Source organism: Marmota marmota, unplaced genomic scaffold (assembly GCF_001458135.2).
Source record: "Marmota marmota marmota unplaced genomic scaffold, marMar, whole genome shotgun sequence".
Lineage (NCBI taxonomy): Eukaryota > Metazoa > Chordata > Mammalia > Rodentia > Sciuridae > Marmota > Marmota marmota.
In genome coordinates, this window is record NW_026000000.1 from 11,585,628 (window position 1) to 11,593,062 (window position 7,435).

Below are 7,435 nucleotides of genomic sequence, written 5' to 3' on the forward strand. Positions count from 1 at the left end.
ACTGAGTCCCCCTCCCCCGCTGCTCGCCCCGCCCCCGCCCGGAAGCTCCCGCCCAAGCCGGAGCCGGAGCCCGCGCAGGCCCGGGCCGACCTTCCTGCCCGGCGGGAGCTCTCCGGGCTGTGGGTTCGTCAGGTGGAGGCCGGAGGGAACGCCGTCACCTTGTCACCGGATCTCGGCCTTGCTTCCCGCCAAAACAGTGCCGCGCCCCTGGGGTTTCGACCCTCACAGAAAGCACTTGCTCCAGTGATTTGAACTTCCTTTTCAGGTTAAAAACAAAAAAGATGCACCTGGACTTTCCCCAGAGCCTTCTACGTTTCTAAGCGTCGGTGGAATTTGAGGTTCTCTGGCTGCGAGCCGCGCTTACTTGATGAAAGAAATCAGCCCTACCTTCCTCAGTGGTAAGTCTTAGCAGAAAAGTCCGCGGCGTGGCCCTCACGGCCTCGGCTCCTGTGGACTTTTGACTTGAGTAGAACTTTAAGTAAAATAACCTGGCTGGAAACTCGCCGCCACCGGGAGGTTCAAACTGATTTACAAAATAGAGGGAGGGGTGGGCTCCTAGTGAAAACTGCTGGGGACGCTGAGATGAGAAAGGAGGGCGAGGCCAGGGTCCCACCCGAGCCCCTGTCCTAAACAAAAGAACAACGTGGGTGGTGCCTGAACTGCCCTGTTTACTCGGCTGATAAACCCAACTAGCCAAGGATTTAAAGGCGCACCCTGTTTATCTTGATTAGAACTACCTGAAGGCGGTGTAAATCCAGTCTAACCAGTATCACCGAGTGGGAAGAGCATATTCTTTTGAGCTTGTTAGAAACGCAGGACAATATCAGTCCCCAGTCGCTTCTGGGTTTTCTCTAGTCCCCTCGGTGATCCATGTGCATGCTCAGGTTTGAGAACCATCGATCTAGAATTCGGCTGGCTACACTGTCACACCATCTTGTCTCCAGGGGGCAGTTGTGCAAAGTCCTCCCAGCTAAATCTGAAAACGGGAGAAGTTTTTTGTGCGGTGGTGTTTTTTTGTTGTTGTTTTTGTTTGTTTTAAATACACTCAATTACAATTGCTGTGCTGTTAGCAGTAAGACTGGGTCTTTTAATCTGCCTCTAAACACACACACCCACACACACAGTGTTAGTGCGTTTCAAGTGTTAAAAACTTCTCTGAAGGAATTAAAGTGATCTGGCTTCCAGCTGTATGTCTCCCAGAGGGGCCTCAGGTGTTAGTGGGTGGACTAAGTTAGAAAAATCTTTGGAGCTGGAATAAACAAGGGCAGAAATGGATCTGCTCTGTAAGGTTTTTCTGCCTGCAAGAGACAGGAAATGGGAAGTTGAAGGGTTTTGAAAACTTGATTCCAGGGTATTTTAAACTACCTTTTCCTTTGTGTGTGTGTCTGTGTGTGTTTTTGTTGTTGCTGTCAATTGACTTTATTTATATGTAGTGCTGAGACTAAAACCCAGTGCCTCACACATGGTAGGCAAGTGCTTTACCACTGAGCCCCAACCCCAAACTACCATTTCTTAATAAGTTTCCCAATAACTCTTACTTTCCATTTGTATAGTCCCTCAGCAGTATCTTAAGAAATAATCACAGGAAGTTTGTAAGACAAGGCAGATGTAATTGTTCTAAGACTACAGACAGATTCAGCAGGGTTAACTGACTTTCCCATTTCACATTTTCAAAACTAAGAATACTACTTAATTCTCAGAAATATTCCATAGACTTCAGCCCATGCCTAGTTCTTTGGAGACAGCTTTCTCAGGTGACTGAGAATATAGTTGTTTTTCCTATTGAAAACCATATTTCAGCATCTCTCTTCATATAATTAAAAGATCAATGTCAGATCAAATACATTTTGCTCAAAGTTAGTTACCAAATAAAACTGGGAGAGTCCTTTGAGTGTCTCCACACTGCCCCCAGAGGGATTCTTGTAAACTGTAAATTAAGTAAAACAATTTCTAGCGAATAGTGTTGTCAGGGTGCCCATCCCAGTGAAAGGCAAGCTGCCACTTTCATCTCTAGACATGCTCTCTTTTTCCTCATCAGTATTTCAATTTTCTCCCATGGGGTATTTCCCTTCTGTTCTCTATATTACCCTATGAAAAGGTAAACTTTCGAATTGCTGTTGGGATGGGTATTGTGAAATTTAACTGTGTCCACCCAGGGATATAAAGGGTCTCTCTGGCCTGTTGGAGCTTAAAGTTATCTCTCTCTCTTTGTAACAAATAATCTCTTTTGTTGTTATTGTTTTAGGACAATTTGTTACCCACTTTAAGTGTCTCCCACTGAAGGCATCCATCTTTCCTTGAGGTAAGAAAAGTCATTTTTTTTTTTTATTAAGTTACATTTCATTTGTTAAACAAAGTGTTTTTCTTAGAAGTTTAAAGTATTTTCTGCCACTACTTTAAATCTAACTTTGAACAGGACTCCACTATTTTCAACTGAGTTTTAGTTAATGAAAAGTTAAGGGCTTCTAGAAAATGGGGTATAAAACTGATTCTGGAGTAAAAATGAGCAATAGGTGTATTAAATGTAGGGATGGTTCAGCAAAAAAGTGCTTTTTTTCTCATACCTTCAGAGAGGAAATCACTTTGTATCTGAAGCAACATTTATAATCTGTAAGGGTTTCTACTAGGGGTCATTTTAAGTCATTCTTTGAAATGTCTGTGTTTTATGCTTCTCTTGCATGTCTTTTCAGCCTAGCTAGGCTGCTGCATTCTTGAGGAAGCTGTTGACCCCACATTGGCCAGTTAATCCTTTGCTAATCTTGGTCCTGCTGTGCCAGGCCTGTGCTGAGGATGAGGTCACAGTGGACAACAGAACAGAGTCTGTTCCCAGTAGATATCCAATGCAGTTTTTAAGACACTTTAAACCACAAAAAGAGTACTATGGGAATGTAGGACTATGAGTTTTAGGTTGTGGATAATGGGAAGATCTTTTGGAAAGATGAGCTATTGGAGCAGAGACCTAAAGGATTAGCAGGATTTAGCTAGAAAGAAGGTTGGGCAGGGTATATTTGGAGGGAGAATTACCATGTGTGTCAAATCCCTGAGATTGGGGGTGTATGTATCTCAGAATAAAACAAACAAAAGCTTGAGCTATGATTGGGTTGGATTGTTTTTTGTTGTTTAATATTTATTATTTAGTTGTAGTTGGACAGAATACCTTTACTTAATATTTATTTTTATGTGGTGCTGAGGATCGAACCCGGGCCGCACGCATGCCAGGCGAGCATGCTACCGCTTGAGCCACATCCCCAGCCCTGGGTTGGGTTTTTTGATGGAGTGTTTGTTTGTTTCTAGGGATTGAACCCAGGGCCTCACACATGCTGAGCAGATACTGTACCACTGGATTACATCCCCAGCCTGTGCTTGGAAAAAAATTTTTAAATGAGACAAGGGTAGCTAGAAATAGGCTATCCTTTGTATTGGAATTAATAGATGGATATGAAAGAAATGCAGAAAGAAAATTCTTTCCTTTGGTAAAGGAGGGAATTAATGAGTTCTTACTCTGCCATGCAATGTATATACCTGTGAGAAACTTTTTATATTTTTATTTTGTTTGGTACTGGAGATTGAACCCAGGGGTGCTTTACCATTAAGCTAGTCTTTTTTTTTTTTTTGGTAAGAGTGTCTTGCTAATATGCTTGAATATCTTGCTAAGTTGTTGAGTCTGACTTCAAACATGCAATCCTCTTCCCTCAGCCTCCTGAATCAAGTTCCTAAGATCACAAGCATGCTTCATCACACCCAGCTGTGAGAAACCTTTAAATGGTCCCTAACTTATCATGATTGAATGATTTTTCAACTTTCTGATGGTGTAAAGAAGGCCCCATTCAGCACTATTTTAAGATGGACTTTGTGTAACTATAGACTGATGTAAATATGCTAAGCATATTTAAGTGTATTAAAGGGCATAGGTTTATTGGCATTTAACCCCATCATGATTATATCTGTTGTTGGAAATCAAGAAATAACACAGGGCAGGAGACAGTAGCACATGCCTGTGATAACAGCAACCTGGGAGGCTGAGGCAGGAGGATTGCAAGATAAAGGCCAGCAGCCTCAGAAACTTAGCAAGGCCCTAAACAACTTGGTGTGAGACCCTGTTTCAAAATAAGTAAAAAGGACTGGGGATGTAGCTCATTGGTAAATTGCCTCTGAGTTCCAGTATCAAAAGAAAGAAAAAGAAATACTGAACAGGATTTAGGAATGAGGGCCCTGTGGAAAATGAGATAACATAAGGGTTTGAGAGGCTGGGAGAAGTTAAGAATTCAGTTATTTTCTGATGCCTCTGGTTGCAGGTAAGGCCATTCATGCTGTTATTGGAAGGCTATAGAGATAGAGAAAATGATGAGTTCATTTTTGGTACAGGGGAGCTATGCATTTGTATGTATACATCAGGCTTATTATTAAATAGGTTGCCAGAAGCATATTTTATCATTAGGAAATAAAGTGAAAATGAGGAGAGTTAAATGTTAGTGGTGATGCATGTGTATAATCAATCCTAGTTACTTGGGAGGCTGAGGCAGGAGGATTGTAAGTTTGAGACCAGCTAGGGCAACTTAGCTAGGCACTCCCCAAAAATGAAAAGAATTGGACTGGTAACATATGTAGCTCAGTGATAGAGTACTAAAAGAAAAGTGTTTTGGATGTAGGTCAGTGGTAAGCACCCTGGCTTCAATTCTCTGAAGAAGAACTTCTCTAGGTGGTTGTCCAGGACAGAGGTATGGGTGAGGATATCAGCTATAAGAAGGGGCAAATTTTTGTTTTATAGATTCCTGCTACAGCCATGGAACAGATACTTGGAATCTTCCAAGGGTCTGGTTTTATTGGCATATAAAATAATAAAGAAGTACATGCAAATTCTGTTTTAGAAGGGACTGAAATATGGTTCATGAAGCCTAAGCTGGGTCGTGAGAAATAAGGAGAGAAGGGGGTGTGGATAAGGAAGCTGGGGTCTATGAAGAACATTGGCAGTTGTGAAGTTGAGAAGATATGATTGCAGAGTGGGATTTCAACAGGGTTATGCTTGGACTTGTGGAAGTCAACTGGTGGTAACAGTACCTAGGGAATGGGGAGATCCCTAGGTCATTGGACATAGGAATCCAGGAAGAAATGATATGTTAGATGAATTATGTATTCTCCAGGGTGGCTAGACCTAAGGCTGGGAACAGAAAGTAGTATTTCCAGATTCTTCCATAAGTGAGAAGTATATCCAGAGTGTAGGTCATGGACAACAGGACAGAGTGTTGGGCCTGACTGGGCAATGGGAGTGGAAGAGCTCAAGGAACCCTCACTTTTTTTTTTTATTTATTTATATGTGATGCTGAGGATCAAACCCGGGGCCTCCCATGTACTAGATGAGCAATCTACTGCTGAGCCATAACCCCAGCCCCTAGGAAGCCTCACTCTTGGTCATCACCCTAAGGAGTCCAATAAAAACGTTTCCTGAAAAGATTACTAAATTGTTAGTGTAGAATTTCCTTAGAGGGCAGGAGGAGAGCTATTAGTACTTTTTGCCACAGCAGCATGTTGTTGCACTGAGGGTACCAGTGCCAGTTACGGGGTCTTCAGTAAGGCCTAGGAGGTAGTGCTCAGGAAGTACATGTTTATTCAATTTGTATGTGCAGTTGATATGTTTATGCATAGGAGAGCAATATAGATTAGTCCCCCCTCATCCCTTTCCCATCAACAAGGGTAACACCTTAAGTACATGTGGCATTTGCATTCTAAATCGTGATAATGTGGATAAATTCTCAGTGTTAGGTCTTGGTGATATTTTCAGGTTATTGCATATAGAGGTGTTTTTTTGTGCCCTTACACCATTACTGGGGGATGTGGAGAGGCTATTTTTCAATTCTTCATTTACAAGTAAGCATGCAGGTAGCATTCTTGTCATTTGTGGTCTGATGTAGATACAGGTGAGTGAAATTCTTACACAATGTAGTGTGTGCCTTTTTAACTTTAGAAGAATTTTAAAATTAACCTGCTAAGCATGGGTGGTTTTGAATGAGTTGTATATCACTATGGTACTAATATAATGTCATTAATTTGATTTTCCTTGATGCCTGTGCAGCTCAGTAGTCCATATATCATAAATTTCCCTTTTTTTCCCCTTTCCTCAAATCTTTTTCTACATGATAGTTTACACTTCTTAAGAAGCCACCAGTTTTTGTTTGATTTGGGGGGGAAGGTTGATGCTGGAGATTAAACCCAGGATCTCATACATGCTAAATATACACTTTACTACTGAATGAAATATACACCACAAATTTCCATATACTTCAGTGTCATCTTGTACATTGATGATTTAAAATATTTTTTACTGTAAATTGCAGTATGCTTATTATTATACCTCATATACAGACTTTTCTGCTTGTCTTTCAGTTTGGCTTCAGACTTGACTGGCATTTGGTTGAAGTGACAGGAGAACAGAATCATACTTGTTATCTTGTATTCTGACAGCATTATTGCTGAGGAGAATACTGATGATTTTGTTTACTTGGATTGGAACTAGGGTGCTCTACCACTGAGCTACATCCCCAGCCTTTTATTTTGAGACAGGGTCTCACTGAGCTGCTGATGCTGGTCTCAAGTAACTAGAGTATACCACCCCACCCAGGGAAAATAATGAAAAGGTTTCACCCCAGTATTTAAAAAAAAAAAAAACACTTAACTGTCTTGATTTTTTATGTGATGCTGAGGAGCAGATCCAGTGCTTCATGCATGCTAGGTGATCACTCTACCACTGAGCCACAACCCCAGCCCCAAAAGAGCTATTTTTTATTTGGTGCTAGGGATTTAACCTAAGCCTTGTACAAAAACATGTGCTGTGCACCGACCTTCACACCCTAACCCCAAATTTTATTGGGTGCCAGGGATTGTCTCTGGGGGCTGGGGAGCTTAATCATTGAGCCATATCCCCAGCCCTTTGTATTTTTGGAGAGAGGGTCTTACTAAATTGTTTACGACCTCGCCAAGCTATTTGATATGGGGTTTTCCTAAGTTGTTTAAGACCTAGCTAAGTGAAGACTGGCTTTGAATTTCCAATCCTCCTGCCTCAGTCTCCCAAGTCCCTGCGATTATATCCATGCAAACTATGCCCAGCTCCAAATTCATTTTTTTACCAATTATAAAACAAAACTACATATTAGTGGAGTAATGTGATATTTCCAAGTGTGTGTATGTATACATACACCCCGTACATGTATAATATTTTAATCAGGCTAAACATACCTGTTAAACATTTGTTTTTTCATGGTGAAAACTTTGGAATTTTTGTATGTAACTGTCTGTGGTCATATTCTGCTGTGTGGTAACACTAGAACTTGTTCCTATCTAACTAACTTAGTGTATTCATTGGTCAGTTTTTCCCAATCTCTGGAAACTACCATTTCTGCCTAACTTCTATAAGATCAACTTTTCTTCCCCCCCCCCCCCC

The 7,435-nt window shown here is 41.4% G+C and overlaps 1 protein-coding gene across 2 annotated transcripts in view; it reads left to right on the forward strand.

Moving 5' to 3' along the window:
* The window catches only part of Hnrnpf (heterogeneous nuclear ribonucleoprotein F), a 20,457-nt gene that overhangs the window by 10,323 nt on the left and 2,699 nt on the right, over window positions 1-7,435 (forward strand). The window contains exons 2-3 of one of the 2 annotated variants that reach the window (XM_015498932.2): window positions 266-398; window positions 2,246-2,302. The gene's annotated coding sequence lies outside the window, so the exon portion shown is untranslated. Of the gene's footprint in view, window positions 1-76; window positions 399-2,245; window positions 2,303-7,435 lie in introns of those variants that run through there. The other variant, XM_048807548.1, reaches the window with a different exon arrangement.